The sequence below is a fragment of the Hibiscus syriacus genome, unplaced genomic scaffold, assembly GCF_006381635.1.
Source record: "Hibiscus syriacus cultivar Baekdansim isolate YM2019G1 unplaced genomic scaffold, ASM638163v2 tig00117048_pilon, whole genome shotgun sequence".
Lineage (NCBI taxonomy): Eukaryota > Viridiplantae > Streptophyta > Magnoliopsida > Malvales > Malvaceae > Hibiscus > Hibiscus syriacus.
This window is the reverse complement of record NW_024063538.1, coordinates 13,916,620-13,935,523: the sequence shown is the minus strand read 5'-3', so window position 1 is coordinate 13,935,523 and position 18,904 is coordinate 13,916,620.

The window sequence follows — 18,904 nt, the reverse complement described above, 5'->3', positions numbered from 1 at the left end:
GTTAGGACTAGTTCAAAATTAAAATGGGGGATAGAGATCATGTCCGCATAGGAATCACAAGCATGTGGGGTAGAAATCATGTGGGGTGGGACTTTTTATTTTCATTATTGTTTTGATTGACCTCACTAACTCTCTTTCATTTTTGTTCTCTCTCATTTTTTATCATCTGCATCATTCAAAAGAGGTGTTGATCCACTAAAAACATGTTCGTTAAACGTAAATAATTTTCATTAATGGACGAAGGGGTTATAATACAAGAGATGAAAAATGAAGAGGTCCGGCTATGGACAGAAAAGACTTAGAAAGAAAAATGAGACAATCTGCAAGGCAACTATGTGTCACACCCAATAAAGAAAATGTGGTGCCCAAAATCGAAGAGTATACCACTCTGCTGTATGTGAGGGGCTCAAAATGGACCAAGATTTATACCAAGCACATCAAAAGTCAACTTTTTGAGTTAGAAAAAGGTTGCAGGGGAAAAATGAAGATTATTGATATGGAGAGTCCCTTCAAAGACAACAAGAACAAGATTGCAAAATGATAGACAAAATTGGAGGCCATTGTTCATGAATTCAAGAAGCAAGCAAGTGAAGCTTCAGATAGTTTATTCCGGTGTAGAGCTTCAATGACGTATTTAACAGATAGTGAAAATTGGAGATGCAACCATTCGAGACTTTTTAGAGCAAACAACTCGTCACTTGCACGGTCTAGCCAGAGGAGCCGGAGCGGTTCGACAGGTTATTCAATTGGTGACGGACAAAGGTAGAAGACTAATCAACTTGTTAGAAGTTGTTTAGGATCTAGAAGACATAGTGGTTTTTTGTCTTTTAAGAAACAACATTTTTGTCCCCAATAAAGGATTATTTATAATAACAAACACATTTTTTGATCGATGCCTCGAACATTACATACATCATGCATTTAGACATATTTTGCATTTTGTTATTTTTATTTCTTTACATTCGCATTAACTAATAGAAACATGTTTCATCAAAAGGAACAAATGTTGGATACACCACCTCAAGCATTAGACACGCCCCATCCGTATAACCCCCGTGCAAAAAAGAAGAAGATGAAAGCAAAAATTGCTCAACTCGAGGAAAATATGCAGAAGTTACAAAGAGAGCTAGAAGAAATGATAAATCAAAGCAGCCAAAGTACCCTGGATATGATCACGAAGAGCCAAGAGTCCTTGGTCGATCAGATTGTGGCTAAGTTATATAGCCTACATCAAGCAAGTGCACCTGGGGTAGGTTCATCGAAAGGGGTAACTATTCCACCTACCCCATAAGTGGTTGTCTCACCTGGAATCTTACCAGAATTTCAAGGGGACTCATCTGGTGCAAAGCGAGGACCATATCTACTGCAAAGATACAAACTGCTGCGTCTAACCTTGAGAATAATATGGGTTATTACCATATACCATATTTGGACGAAGAAGACAAATCAAAGAAGATAGAGGAGAAAATCAAGCAATTGGAGGACCAAATAAAAGTAGTTAAAGGAGACCATGACTACCATGGAGTAGATGCCGTTGAACTCAGTCTAGTCCCAGACTTGTTTCTTCCTCCTAAATTTAAGTCCCTAAAATTTGAGAAGTTCAATGGAAACAGTTGCTCATCTGCCCACATCACCATGTTTTACCAAAAAATGATAGGATATGGAGGAAATGATCAACTCCTGATCCATTGCTTCCAGGAGAGTCTGTTGAGCTCAACCATCCGGTGGTATAATCAGCTACTAAGCAGATCCCATATCAAGACTTGGAAGGATTTAGCCAAGTCATTTCTGGAACAATACAAGCACGTCAATGACATGAGGCCCGATTTAGTTATGCTACAAAGCATGGAAAAGAAGCATAACGAGAGTTTCATGCAATAAGCACAGAAATGGAGGGATTTGGTTATGCATGTTCATCCACCCTTGGATGAAAAGGAAACCAGAAAACTTTTTGTACAGACCCTGAAGGCTCCATACTTCAAACACCTGGTTGTGATCACATCAATAAGCTTTTCAAACTTAGTTTTGGCCAGAGAAATGATCGAGTCGGCCATAAAGCAAGACAAGATTAAGGATGGGGAGGCCAGTAAGAAACCTCCTATAAGGTAGAGAGATAGAGAGATTAACAACATCAACCACGCTAATAAAGGTGTTACAATCTCCAAACCAAAATCAACTGCAGCTGTACCGTTAGATACTTCTAGTCAAGATTCAGAGAACCTAAGAAGGAAAGGAAACATTTTGACCCTATTCCCTTAACCTACAAAGAGCTTTACCAACAAATTTTTGACAGTTACGTAGTGTAACCAGATCCGATGGAACCAATGAAGCCACATACCCCAAGTGGTATGATGAGAATACCCATTGCAAATATCATGGCGGTATCCCAGGGAACCCTATTGAGAACTGTTATGCATTCAAGAGAATCGTACAGAAGATGCGTAACAAGAATTGGACAGACTTCAACAGCTCGAGGGCATCCAAATAAGGAAGAATATCATTTCATATCATCATTTGCAGCATCCTATTTGAAATCATTTTTTAAAATTTCTCATATTTTTGAAATTTCTTTTTATAAGTATTTAAATGAATTTATGTTCCTTTAAAGATGGAACCAATGAGTCCAATTTGCAAACTTGAAATTCTTTGAATATCAACTGAATTTAAAAAACTTTGTAAATGATTCGGAGTTACAGATCTTTAACAAAGTAACATGATTTAAAAGTGGTAAAACAAGGACTTTGACCTTACCCAAGAAAATACGCTCAAACACCGTACATAAGAGAAGGAAAAAGAGGCTTGACATTTAGATGTGCATAGGTGCGGACAACATGGGGCATATTTTGCATATGAAATTACTATACTTTTTTTAAGACGTTCAATGATGATAATGAGCTTTAAAGATGGAATGGTCGAGTAGGTGAATCTAGTTTAGGACAATTTCTTGGAAATTGAACTTGATAAAGGTGATTATAATATTGAGCTGTCCCTCTATAGCAATTGGTTAAACGTCCCAGCTTTATGGATTTAGCTAGCCAGACAATGGAAAATTAAATTTATCTAAATAAAAAGTTTCGGTAAAAATGGACAAAGGGGGTTAAGGAACACCTATCATAGTCAATTTTATACGAGCACTCAGGAATTTCATTTTTAGACCGATATTTTTGCACTGCCTTTGTTAGAGAAGCCTATAAAGCTTGAACAATTGGAAGATTTCAGAGAATCGAAATAGAAGGACTAGTAATTAATTATGCTAGTTGCGCTATTTTGTTCGCATCCAATTAAAATGCCAAGCCAAGAAAAAAGGGCATGTTGTAATGTTCAAAAGGACCAAGAAAAATTGACATTTTGATAGCCAAAGCCTTAGAAAATAGAAGGCCAACCTGAACCAACTCATCAACTTGGACATTTGTCAAAGAGCTATAACTCTGAAAGAATTAAATAACTATTGATTTTGTTGATTTTATGAGAACTCATATTTATGATTTGATTCGATTGCGAGCCTGGATTAAGGGGCAATGTTTAAAAGAATTCTTATATCCTTATATCTTTTTTCCCTCCTAAAATAAGAGAAAGGAGAAAAACATTTTCAAACAGGACAATATCAATTGGGAAAAGCTGCAACCCATGATCGATTCCAAAGACTAGAACGGTAGACAAAGCACTGACTCCATTTTAGAGATAAAGTAAAACTAATTCATATTGCATGCATCTTAGACATACTTAAGAGAATCACATCTATCATTTTCCACATGCATAATTTTTACAGCTTTTAAAGTCAAGTTTCGACTTCATGACAAAAGATACTCGATTCAAAAGTACCTTCAAAGATTGATGGTGGTTGCTTAACTCAGCAGCGAGAAGCTACACCTCAACCAACTTGACATATTGAAAGATAAACAGATATTGGAATCAAATTTAGACATGGTTCGAGAACCAATTCAGAACGAGTCTAGTTCAGATAAACTCAACGATGAGTGGCTATTTTTCAGTTAAAAGACAGATTTCAACTCCACGACGGATGATATCCGACTGACAGACTACCTTACTTGTTTTTCTCACAAAGTGGAGTCACTCGAAGAGCATCCCACATGTCTTTCCCGCGAAGAGGAGTCATCCAAAGATCATTTTACTTGATTCAGGCCCGTTAATGGGAACCACCTGAAGAACTATGACTGGCTTAGACCCGTGAAGGGGAGCCATTTTTCACTTAAAGGAACTATTGGCAGCATAGCTCAAGGCGAGAAGGGCTATCTGTCAACAAACACCTTCGAGTTTGATTACAATCAGCTCAAAGGAATATCAAATTTACAGCATAACTTAAGGCGAGAAGGGTTATATGTCAACCAAGACCTTCGAGTTCGATTACATTCAGCTCAGAGGCACAACAAATTTACAGCATAGCTCAAGGCGAGGAGGGCTATCTGTCAAAAAAAGACCTTTGAGTTCGATTACATTCATCTCAAAGGCACATCAAATTTACAACATAGCTCAAGATGAGAAGGGCTATCTGTCAACAAAGACCTTTGAGTTCGATTACGCTCAGCTCAAATGCACATCGAATTTACAATATAGCTCAAGCCGAGAAGGGCTATTTGTCAACAAAAGACCTTCGAGTTCAATTACACTCATCTCAAAGGTATATCAAATTTACAGCATAACTCAAGGCGAGAAGGGTTATCTGTCAACCAAGGCCTTCGAGTTCGATTATACTCAGCTCAAAGGCATATCAAATTTACAGCATAGCTCAACACGAGAAGGGTTATCTGTTAACAAAAGACCTTCGAGTTAGATTACATTTAGCTCAAAGGCATATCCAATTTACAGCATAACTCAAGGCGAGAAGGGTTATCTGTCAATCAAGACTTTCGAGTTTGATTACACTCAGATCAAGGTGCATCAAATTTACAGCATAACTCAAGGAGAGAAGGGTTATCTATCAATAAAGACCTTAGAGTTCGACTACATTCTGCTCAAATGCATATCAAATTTACAGTATAGCTCAAGGCCAGATGGGCTATCTGTGAATAAAGACCTACGAGTTCGATTACATTCAGCTCAAAGGCATATCAAATTTACAGCATAGCTCAAGGCGAGAAGTGCTATCTGCCAACAAATACTTTCGAGTTCGATTGCATTCATCTCAAGGGCATGTCAGATTTACAGCATAGCTTAAGTCGAGAAAAGTTATCTATCAACAGAAATTATCGAGTTCGATTCCATTCAGCTCGACGATACATCAACTACGAAGTAACATTGAGAAACTACTTTCTAGCTGAAGCCGAGGTTTTCAAGTCAAGAAGAAGATATGGGGGAATCTCTCATGTTAGTACAACATAACCTAAGGCGAGAAGGATTATCGGTCAGTGAAAACTTTCGAGTTCGATTCCATTCAGCTCAATGACATACCAACTACTTTCCGACTAAAGTTTAAACCGAGGTCTTTAAGTCAAGAAGAAGACATGGGTTAGTTGTGCCTTAGTGACAAGAAACCATTTTCCAGCAGCATAGCTTAAGTCGAGAAAAGCTATCTGTCAACGAAGATTTTTTAGTTCGATTTCGAGGGCCTATCAACCACATAGTTGAGTCAAGGAACTATTTTCTAGTTTAATTTTTTAAACCAAGGTCTTTAAGCTGAGAAGAAGACCGAAATTGATTATAATTTGGCAATGAGAAGCCACATTCCGATTCAAATTCCAAACTACGGCTTCAATTCCATATCATTTCAAGATGGACTCGACTTCGCGATGGAGGAGTCATCCGTAACTCAATTCGAGATGGAATTATTCTTAATTAAAATATCAGAGTCAATTTTTCAACTCCACCGAGCGAAAATTTATGTCCTTTTGCCTTTGTCCTATTTTTCATTCCACGAAAAAGGACAAAGAGGGCAGTTGTAGACACTCATTTTCATATGTATTTATTTATTTATCTTATATATATATATATATATATATATTATAGATTGAAATCATTTTAAAATTTATATAATATATGGTTTTTAAAACATTTTGAAAACTTATATAATATATAGTTTTTAAAACATTTTGAAAAACTTATATAATATATAGTTTATAAAATATTTTTGAAAAAAAATATAATATATAGTTTTAAAATCATTTTCGAAAAGTTATATAATATAAAGTTTTAAAAAAAAAATTGAAAACTTATTTAATATTTTTTAAATCATTTTTGAAAACTATATAATATATAGTTTTGAAAACTTTTTTTAAAATATAATATTTTTAATATATATATATATATATATATTATAGTTTATATAATATTATTATTAGTATTTATTATTATTTTTATTTATTTATTTTATTTTTTTAATTTTTGTTTAGGGTCCAACACGTCCAAAGTGGGCAAGAGCCCAAATCTGTTTGGGTCCAACATAGTTTAAATGGGCCTGAACCACCCCAGGTCCATTAGGGTTTGTAAAACCCTAGCATATTCATTCAAGACGTCGCATGGTGGGAGTCAAGGGGGTGTACGTGAAGCCATGCGCCAGTCAACGGCAAACGGCCGGCCAAGATCCCCGGAACTGACCCATCCGGGGATGACCAGTCTCACAATGGCCACAAACCCTTTTATTTTAGGGCTCAAAATGACCAACACCGAGGATATAAAAAGCCCCTGTGAGGCCAAGAAAGCAACCAACATCGGAACAATAGAGCTAACCCAAGAACCGAAAGACAACAACAGTCGAAAAAACAGCATCGGAACCAAGAAACTGATAGCACAAAACAATAAAACCACAAGCCAAACACAATGACCCAACAACAAGATTGAACCAAGAAACCTCACAACATCAGAGAATAAAAAACATAGTACACAACAGAGCAAAGCAAACCATACAAAAAGCCGTCGAATATGACAAAGAGGAATGCCGTAAAACCTAAGGGTTATCAGAAAGCCAAGAGACTTTCCAACGAAAAAAAGCTAAAGCCACCTTTTTTTGCTTAGATCTACTTTGATAGGGGTATTTTTGGGATAACCGAGCTTCAGTTTTGGGTTCACGGGGTAGAGAGGATTTAAGGAAAGTTTATCGGTGGCAGCCGGCATGGTGAGGTTCCATCGGAGAAGACGATCGGAGGGGGTTTCATTGAGAGATTTTTTTAAAGGAGAGAAGGGTGTTTTTAGGAATGAGTAAAATGAGGTGGGTTGGCATGTTTTGGGGTTTTATACAACCCACCAGCCCGGCCCGTGTTTCAACCATACCCGTGTTTCAACCTGACCCGTGTTTTGACCTGACCCGTGTTTCGACCCTACCCGACCGAGGGTCCACGTGTTTTCGAGTTAGAAAGAGGAGAATTGTGTCTTGGTCCCCCTGTTTTTTTAAATATTTCATTTTAGTCAATTTAATTCAATTTAGCCCCGAATTCTTCTTAAATTGACCCTCGAATTTGATTTTATTTCAATTCAATCCTTTTATTATTAATAAAATTATGTCTTTTTTATTTTTTATTATTATTTTTTCCTTCTGTTGTGGTTTCTTATTATTATAGTTATTATTATTATTATCATCATATTTTTCTGATTTTTTTTATTTTACCATTTTTTATTTTTTTGTTTTTTAGTTTCATTTATTTTATTATTTTCCTTTGTTTTTGTTTGTTTGTTTAGTTTATTATTTTAATATTTATGCATTTCTATCTTTATTTGATCACGCACTTCATTACAAATCTAACATTTCTATCTTTTTAAGGGCGCGTTTGGTTCATGGAATGTAAGATTACCAGTGAGAATAAAAGATTATCAGGGAATAGGAATACTGGGAATGTTGTATTTTGTGTTTGGTTGGTTTAGCAGGAATGTAAGATTATCGTGTTTGGTTAAAGGAATAAAAGAATATTGGAATGTATATTTGACCAAATTGTCCTTATTATATATTTGTTTTTTAACAAGTTGGAAAATATTTATATATTTTCTTTAAAAAAATTAAATTCATAAAATTTATATAATATTTTTACAAAATTGAAAATATAAAAAGGTTTAATGAAAGGGTAAAATTTTATTTTAACCCTGAACTTCATATAAAATTTTAATTATAGACTTTTTTTTGTAAATCTAAAATAGTTTAAGGATAAATTTGTAAATTAACCTTCGTAGAATTTTTATTATTCAATGACAAAATAAAGATATTTTTGAAAGAAAAAAAAATTAAGGGCATTTTAGTCCAAAAAATTGATAATCCAACAATACCTAAGAAAAGGGAGGTAATGACATTCCCGATAATATACCCTAAAAAATCCACTATTGGTAATGTAAGATTACCAGGAATGCCATTCCCGGCCAACCAAAACGGGGGAATGTGGATTTCATTCCCATGGGAATCTCACATTCCCCCAACCAAACACACCCTAAGGGTCTTCGTTCAATCAATCAAATGTAAGTAATTCGAATCGAATGTTTTAAATTTTAATTTAATTTTTCTCGATTAAGACAACCGGCAAATTAATTGCTACCGAAAGGGCAGTTCAAGGGTGCTAATCCTTCCTTGACTGTAACCGACTCCCGAACCGGACATATTTATGGTAAAACGCAGATCAGGTATGATGCTGTTCGATCCACCTAAATGTTTTTTAAAGTGATCGGTGGCGACTCTAACTCAATTCAATCACGTCGAAGCCCAATTCCGGGCTCAACCGAAAGACGGTTCCGACAGTATCACTTCAATTTAGCCACCATACAGGCTACAACAAACAACTTCTCCATAGAGTAACTAACTAATTTGATAATTTCAAATTTAAATGAATTAAGGAAAAAACCTAAAAGACTAGTTTCTAGAGAGACCAAACTGTAAAAATTTTATAGAATTGTTTTGTACGTTATGGATAAATGCTAATGGTTTGCAACAAAAAGGATAACATGTAACCCATAGACTAAACGTGATATCTAGAATAGAATAATTTATGATAAATCCACCGATAAGAGTAAAAATTCAACTACCTTACAGAAGTAGGCTGGAAACGAATCCCTTGTTTGTTGATTTTCCCCACTCGAATAGAAACCAAAGCTTTGCAAAAGCACCTCGCCAGTGTACAAACTTCCGATAGCTCAAAGTGCTGAAAATGTAAGCAAATAAATCAAATTAAACATACATAATCCTCCAATTCGAAAATTTTACCATGCAAATACAGATTTTAGCTAATTTTTCATGTTAAAGTTCGATTAAAAAGGCTAAACAACATAAACTTCAGATTTATCAATATACCTTTCTCAAATGTGCCAACAATCGATCCTCAGCAACGCCGTTTTAAGGGGGAAAAAAAAACTAAAAGATAGTTTCTAGAGAGACCAATCTATAAACATTCTACATAATTTTTTAATAATTAAGAATATGGTTGTGTGTTATGGATAAATGCTAATGGTTTGCAACAAAAAGGATATCATGTAACCCATAGACTAAAAGTGATGTCCAGAACAGGATTATTTATGATAAATCCGCCGATAAGAGTAAAAATTCAACTACCTTACAGCAGTAGGCTGGAAACAAATCCCTTGTTTATTGATTTTCCCCATTCGAATAGAAACCAAAAGGTATGCAAAAGCACCTCGCCAGTATACAAACTTCCGATGGCTCAAAGTAAGAGAAACTTATTTTTCATTTTTGAGCAATTTCGTTTGGATTTTGGATCAAGCTATGAAATAGAAAATTGTTTTATTCAAAAAATGCTATCATTTGGTACCATTACTGCTTGCTAATTTGGATTTTGTTCAAAAATCTCAAATTCTACGGTTTATGTTCACATTAAGGTTTTAATATTTGATGATCATTTTGAGCTTATTGAGGTTGTAGAATCATTTTCAAGCATGATTGATGATTAAAATCACATATACATGACTATAGAAGCTTATGTGAGTTTTGACCTAACCTTAAATTTGGGGAAAGATTGTGATTTGATGAAATTAAGTTATAGTTTTGATTGTAGAGGTCTTGAAATGTTGTATCGAGGTTGATTTTATGCTCGAATAAAGTGAAGATCAAGAAGTTGGAACCCCTATATTATTTGGAGTTAGGGTTAATGTTGGGGAAAATTTTGTAAGGTTCTACAAACCCTAGAAAATTTTGGGTGTCATTTTTTTTATTTTTTATAGTTCGGGGACCTATTCAATAATTTTAAAAAATTATGGGGTAAATCCAATAGATGATGAACATTGTTGTATATTGCTATTTGAGTGTTGAAATTGATGTTAGAATGTGAAATTTGGCCATTTTTTAAAGTATGTAAAGTTTGAGTACAAAATGACAAATATTGAAAAAGTTAGTTGCTTATGTGATAATAATGATTGTTGAGATATTGGGCTGGAAATTAAATGCCGGAATTTTATTTGAGCTATTTGGAACTCAATTTGAAGAAATAATGGCAAGGGACCATTATGACAAAAATGAAAAACTTAAGATGAATTCTAGATGAATTAAAAAATAGTAGGACCTTTGAGTGTTATTAATATACTTAAAATGTTAGTAAGTATACTAACATGTATTTTATATTCGTATGTGCTATGTATATATGCTTTTGTAGATTGTGATCAAACTCGTGATACGAGCAAAGTGAAAGGCAAAGAAAAAAATTCGAGAGTTGTCGGACATCGATAGTAAGGCATAATAGTGAGGCATACCAAATAATTGCATTTACTATGTACTTATATGATATGAGGACGACTTGCAATGAGTAAACGTCAAATATTTTATTAAACATATTTTGAACGCATTTTGAAATATTTTCATGAAGTTTTATGGAAATGGTTTTTATTTAATGATTTTAGGGAATGAGTTGCCCTAAAACAAAATGAATGTATTTTATACTATTTAACATATATTGATGTTTTCGAATAATTGCTTAATTTGCGATTCGAGTATAATACCCTATTGTATGTACATTGAGAGTCATAGGTGCAACTGCAATACCTTAAGTAAGGTGTTATTGTTCCAGACCTTTGTGTACTATGAGTAGTACTATTTGTTCTACGGCACTATGTATGCAAATGACATACTTTGTGTTTGATAGTTATCGATCGATTTTTTAATGCGTTATTGGACCAATACTTATTGTACTAGGAGTAGTACTTTGTGTACTATGGCACTCTGTGTGCATTGATGGTGTTCATAATGAGTTTGTGAATTACCATATCGAGATGTTAGTATAGTGTCGTTGTATACTACAGTACATATACTTTAGTGGATCACTTTGGTGCAAATTAGGTACCTTGCATTCTCATTTGTAATACATTGGGCTATGAATAGGTTTCTAAAATACTTCAAACGAAAAATATGATATACCTGTGAAGAGTTGTTTCGCAGGTTATGTGATGAAAACTGAGCTTATCAAGCCAGTTTTATGGTTCATATATTTTATATCGTATTTTGATATGTATCGATTTACTTTGTTTAAAATGCCTTGCTTGTTTTATTATGCCTTACTAAGTGAATACTTAGTGTGAGATTGTTTCACGTGTAGGTTTTAGCGTACGATCAGAGTAAGGAGTGCAGCTGATATCATCTGTCAAGGGTTGCCCCATCAATAACAGTATGACATCTTTAGATATTTATTTTAATATTACTAGTTGGCATTTACCACTATATGATATGATGATCTAGTAGGATATTTGATATATGGTTTGTAGTACTATATTATATTCGAACTTAAACTACTATGTAATGAACTTAAACTCTATTTTACAAATTAGTAGTTAATGAACATTTTAATATTATAATATTAAATTGTTTTATTTAAAGAAATAAAATTTTACTGGTTTTTAAGTATGAAAATGTTTTAAAGGACATATGACATCCATGACTCGTGTACGGGTACGTATATGGGAAATGGGTGTTACATTTATTGGTGTCAGAGCTATAGGTTTAGTGGATTCTCGACCGAAACTGAGTGTATTTTATGTGAAAAATGTGTATATGCCACTAAGATGTCAAAGTTACTGATATGGTATTGATATGATATAATATGATTGAAGTTTCTCCTTACTAACTTAAGTTATTATTATGTGTGTTGTGTTAGATGTAGAGAACTAAGGATAAAAAAGTCCATAATGTTGAAAAGAAGATCGAGATTGAAATCAATCCAAATAGATCCGAGAGGACTTCAGTATCGTGCCTTAGAAGAATTGGAGTTGTAAGGGATTTTTCTCCATTCTGTGGAAGAAATGCCCCATCATTTAATGAATTTATTGCATTAGAGGAATTCGTTAAAATTTTAAATGGATTACAAGATACGTTGAGTCAGATGAAGTTACTTCTAGGAAGTTATTGCTACAAGGTTGGCATGTCTTTCTAGTAAATGATGTGGACATTCAGAATTTCATAGTTAAGTTGGAAGATGTTTCAATATTTATAGGTGGTTTAGGAAAAGTTATACGGATTACCTCAAGAATGTAATAAAGGATTTAAAATAGTGTTATTCCATTAGAACCAATCTTAAGTTATATGATAACGATAAACCCTATGGATCATAGTGCAAGAGTGAGTCAGATATGTAGGAATTATCCGGTAAAGATTCAAGGAAAATCTGATGGAATTATGCTTTGGCAAGTTTGGGATCATTTTGGGCATGAATTGGTTTTCTCTGCATTATCAATGGGTTAATTTTCATAAGAAGAAATTATTTCTAAAGGATGCGGAGGGTTCAGAAATTATAGTGATTTGTGAAAAAGAAAAATAACTGTCCAATATGATATCAGTAGTGACTGTGAAGAAAATGATGTCAGAAGGGTGTAAAAATTTTCTGGCTAAAGTGATATACACTCAAATATCTGAGGTAAGATTGGATGGTATTCTAATAGTTTAAGAATTCCCAAATATCTTCCCGATGAATTACTCGAGTTACCTCTAGATCAAGAAGTGGAATTCAAGATTGATTTTTTTGGGAATTGAGACTCTTTTTTATGTATCCATATTGGATGGCTATGATCAAGTTAAGAGAGTTAAACCCCAATTATAATAATTTCTTGATTAAGGTTTTATCAGGTCTAGTGTTTCACCTTGGGGAGTACATGTATTTTTTGTGAAAAAGAAAGATGCGATTGTGCATTGATTATCGACAACTGAATAAGGTGACATTAAAGAACAAGCATCTTGTTCCGAGGATTAATGATTTGTTTGATCAATTAAAAGACGCATTGGTGTTCTCTAAGATTGATCTTTGATCTGGATACCACCAATTGAATATTAAAAAGGAGGATGTTCCGAAGACAATTTTGGGACTAGGCATGGACACTATGAGTTTGTGATAATCCATTTGGTTTAACTAATGCTCATGCAATGTTTATGGATTTGATGAACCGGGTATTTCAACCTTACTTGAATAAGTTTACGATGGTATTCATTGATGATATTCATTGATGATATTTTGGTGTACTAAAGGACGAAGGATGAGCATGATGTTCATCTTCGTATTGTTCTTTTGACTCTTCAAGAGAAAAAGTTGTATGACAAGCTGTCAAAGTGTGAATTCTGGTTGAAAAAGGTAGCTTAACTTGGCCATGTTATTTCGGCAGAAGTTATAAGAGCAAATCCCTAGAAAATTCAAGCTATAGTTTAATAAAAACCCCAAAGAATGTCTTAGAGGTTTAAAGTTTATTGGGACTTGTTGGTTACCATCGAAGGTTTGTAGAGAACTTTTTGTTGATTTCTTCACTGCTAACCTATCTTTTAAGGAAATATATGCCTTTTGATTTGACAGAAAAGTCCATATAGAGCTTTGAAATGCTAAAGAACATATTAACAGAGGCATCAATGCTAGTACAACCAAAATTAGGCAAAGATTATGTAGTTTTTTAGCAATGCATCTCATAACATTTTGGAATGAGTACTTATGCAGTAAGATAAGTTTATGGCCTTAGTCTCAAGACAATTAAAGACTCATGAGAGGAATTATCCACCGCATGACCTTGAATTAGAAGCGGTTGTGTTTGCTTTAACGATTTGGTCACATTATTTATATGGTGAGCGGTGCTACATTTACACGGATCACAAAAGTCTAAAGTACATGTTGACTCAAAAAGAGTTGAACTTGAGACAAAGAATATGGATAACACTCTTAAAATATTATGATGTGATCATTGATTATCATCCAGGGAAGGCTAATGTGCTAGATGATGCACTTAGCCGAAAGACTTTTGTAGGCTTACCAGCTTTGGATGCTTGTTTATCTTTGAAGAAATATGGAACCTTAATTGTTAAGTTGAAGTTAAAGTCAATGCTTTTGGATCAGATAAAAGAACTACAAGGAAATGATGAAAAGTGTTTGACAATAATTGCACAAGTTGAAAAAAGTGAGACTAAGGACTTTGAAGTCAAGACTAATGGATATTTGTATTATCATGGGATACTTTGCATCCCACATAATGAAGAACTATGTAAAGATATCCTTTTTGAGGCACATTACAGTCTGTTGACTATGCATCCAGGTAGAAATAAGATGTAGCGAGATTTAAAGAGTCAATATTGGTGGCCTGACTTAAAATGAGCTATCACAGAGTTTGTTGCAAAGTGCCTAACATGTTAGGAAGTAAAAGTGGAACATCTAATGCCTTCCATAATGCTACAATTGATATCTATCCCCAAATAAAATTGGGAGTGAGTCACCATGGATTTTGTTACATAGCTACCTTTGACATATAATAAGAAAGATTCAATTTGGGTGATTGTTGACAGATTAACCAAAATAGCTCATTTTATTCCAATTCACACAGATTACTCGATGGATAAATATGCCAAGTTATACATAAAAGAGATAGTTTGACTTCATGGAGTTTTTGTATTGATAGTATCTGACAGAGATCCAAGGTTTACTTCGATATTCTCGAATTCCTTAAATGAGGCCTTGGGTACACGATTGAATTTTAGTATATATTTTCATCCACAGGAAGATGGTCAGTTAGATTAGACTATTTAGATATTGGAAGATATGCTAAGGGCATGTATGATTGAGTTCAGGGGATCATGGGAAAGTATTTGCCTTTAGCAGAATTTGCTTACAATAACAACTATCAATTGAGAATCAAGATGGTTATGTATGAAGCCTTATATAGGAGAAAGTGTCGAACACAATTAAATTGGTTTGAGTTAAAGGATCGAGATCTAGTCAACCCTGACTTGATGAAATAAATGGAAGATAAAGTGAAAGTTATCCAAGAAAATCTCAAAGTAGCTTTTAATCGATAGAAGTCTTATGTAGACTTAAATAGAGGAGAGATTGAATATCAAGAGGGTGATAAATTATTTCTCAATGTATCGCCTTGGAATAAAGTATTACAGTTTGGAAACAAAGGAAAGTTGAGTTTCTGATTTATTAGACCTTATGAGTTTATAAAAAGAGTTAGACTAGTGGCTTATCAGTTGGCATTACCTATAAAGATCAACAAGATCCATAATGTTTTTCATGTGTCGATGTTTATGAAGTATTGATCAAATGATTCGCATATTATCACCCCAGAAAGAAATACAACCATATTTAACCTATAAAGAGGAACCAATTGAGATTCTAGCTCGAGGATCCTCTAGTTAAAGTTCTTTGGCGAAATCATAAAGTCGAGGAAGCGACTTGGGAAAAAGAGGAGGACATGAAAAGGCAGTATCAACACCTCTTTACATCAGATACGTACTAAAATTAAAGGATGAATTTTTCTTAAGTGGGAGAGTTGTACCACCCCAAAATTTGTTTAGTGACCAAAACATAAATATTGAAAGTTTGGTGTCCAAAGTATAAAATTGGGAAAAGCTTAGGGACCAAAGTGATAATTTTTCTAAAAAGAATTTTTATGCCATAAATGGATACTTTGACCCCAAGAGTGGCATTTTGGTGGCAATCATATTTTTTACACGGAATTTAGGTTAAAAGCTAGAAAGTGTTAAAGTCTGGTAAAAATTCAGTAAATCGGATCGAATAGAAATTTTGAGAAAATTTGAAGGGTATTAAATTAAGTTTAGAAATATTATTTCCATATTTTAAATTGATGGAAAATAATATGGATCATTGGATTTGAGAATTTATTTCCATGTTTAATTTGGATTGTTGGATTAAAAATGGAAAGATTGAAATTTTTGGAAAATGGCATGGATAAAATTGTAAAAGGTGAAATGTTTTGTCCATCTTTGACTTTGGAAAGATGATAAGGGTTATGTGGCTTGGTATGGATGTAAATATAAGGTTTCATTAATGGCAAAATGGACACTTCCCATTATATGAATTATAAATTCATTTAAGCATAAATAAAAGGTAAATTAACATGAAATTACATAGAAATCTCATGAAAACTTGGCCATTTTCAACACCATTGTCGTGACCTCCCAACCAAGGTAAGAGAAACTTTATTTTCCATTTTTGATCAATTTCCTTTGGATTTTAGATTGAACTGTGAAATAAAAAAAAAATTCTATTCAAAAAATGATATTATTTTTTACCATTATTTGTTGCTAATGTGGATTGTGTTCAAATATCCCTGATACAAAGGTTTTAAAATTTGATGATGGATTTTGAGGTTATTGAGGTTATAGAATCATTACCAAGCATGATTGATGATTAAAATCACTTATACATGACAATACAAGCTTATGTTAGTTTTGACCTAACCCTAAATTTGGGGAAAGATTATGATTTAATGAAATTAAGTTAGGGAATTTGATATTAGAGATCTTAAAATATTGAATCGAGGTTGATTTCATGCTCAAATCAAGTGAAAATAAAGGATTTGGAACCTCCATAGTATTCGACCTTAGGGTTAATATTGGGGAAAATTTTTGAAAAAAATCATGTGGCTTAGAAATGATATTTGGAAGGTTCTACAAGCCCTAGAAAAATTTTGAGACCCTTTTGTTTTTTTTAAAGTTAGGGGACATATTTGATAATTTTGAAAAGTTATGGGTAAATGTTAATTGCTCAATAGATGATTTAAATAGCTGGATATTACTGTTTGAGTGCTGAAATTGATGTTAAAATTTGAAATTTGGCCATTTTGGAAAGTTTGCAAAGTTTGAATACAAAATGGTAAATATTGAGAAAGTTAGTGGCTTAAGTGGTAATAGTGGTATTGTTGAGGTATTGGGCTGGAAATTAAAAGCTGGAATTTTATTTGTGCTATTTAGAACTCAAATTGAAGAAATAATGGCAATGGACCATTATGAGAAAAATGGAAAAGTTTGGATAAATTATAGTAGAATTCAAATATAGTAGCACCTTTGAGTATTATTATTGTACTTAAAATCTTAGTAAGTATACTAACATGTATTTATATTCGTATATACTACGTATTTATCCTTTTGTATATTGTGATCAAACCTGTGATACGAGCAAAGCGAAAGGTAATGAAAAAGTTATAGAAAAGTTGGACATCGATAGTAAGGCATAATAGTGAGGCATACCATATGAGTGCATTTACTATGTACTTATATGATATGAGGACGACTTGCGATGATTCAACCTCGAGTATTTTATTAAACATGTTTTGAACGCATTTTGAAATTTCTTCTTAAAGTTTTATGGAAATGGTTTTTATTAAATGATTTTAGGGTGTGAACTGCCCTAAAACAAATGGATATATTTTATATTATTTTACATCTGTTGATGTTTTGAGATAAGTGTTAACAATTCGAATATAATAATCTATTATGTGTACATTGAGAGTCATATGTGCAATTGTAATACCTTAAATAAGGTGTTATTGTACAAGTACTTTGTGTACTATGAGTAGTATTTTGTGTACTATGGCACTATGTCTGCAAATGACATACTTTGTGTATGATGGTTATCGATCGATTTTTTAATGCATTATTGCATTATTGGACCAGTGCTTTGTGTACTAGGAGTAGTACTTAGTGTACTATGGAACTATGTGTGCATTGATGGTGTTCATAATGAGTTTTTGAATTACCATATCGAGATGTTAGTATAGTGTCGTTGTATACTATAGTACCTATACTTTAGTAGATCACTTTGGTGTAAATTGGGTATCTTGAATTCTCATTTATCATACATTGGGTTGTGAATCGGTTTTTAAATACTTCAAATGATAGATGTGCTATGCCTATGAAGAGTTGTTTGGCATGTTATGTGATGAAAACTGGTCTTATCAACTCAGCCTTATGCGTTCATATATTTTATATGGTTTTAAATCGTATTTTGATATTTATCAATTTACTTTATTTAAAATGCCTTACTTATTTTATTATGACTCACTAAGTGAATACTTAGCATGTGATTGTTGCACGCGTAAGGTTTAGCATACGATCAGAGTGAGGAGTACAACTGATATCATATGTCAGAGTTACCTCATCAGTAACAGTATAACATCTCAAGATGTTTATTTTGATATTACTAGTTAGCATGTACCTATATATGAAATGAAGCTCTAGTAGGATATTTGATATATGGTTTGTAGTACTATATTATATTCGAACTTAAACTACTATGTGATGAACCTAAATGCTATTTTACACATTAATAGTTACAGAACGTTTTAATATTATATTATTAAACTATTTTATTTGATGAAACAAAATTTTACTAGTTTTCAAGTACAAAAATGTTTTAAAAGACATGTGACATCTATGACTTGTGTACGGGGAGGTATACGAGAAATGGGTGTTATATTGGGTATCGATACTCAGATGAGTATCGATATCAAAATAAGATTCGATGTTTTGAAAAAATACTTGTGTATTTATGGGGAGTATTGATACTCTAAGTATCAATACTAAAATCATCTTTGATGTTTTCAAAAATGCCTCGGTATTGATACTGACCCTATGAGTATCGATACTGGAGCCCGAGTATCGATACTCCTTGAAGGGGTATCGATGTTGCCCTTACAACTTGCCTTGTTTTTGCCTTTACACGAAGAACAATATCAGTATTGTTCTTCCATTACTAATACTGACATACTA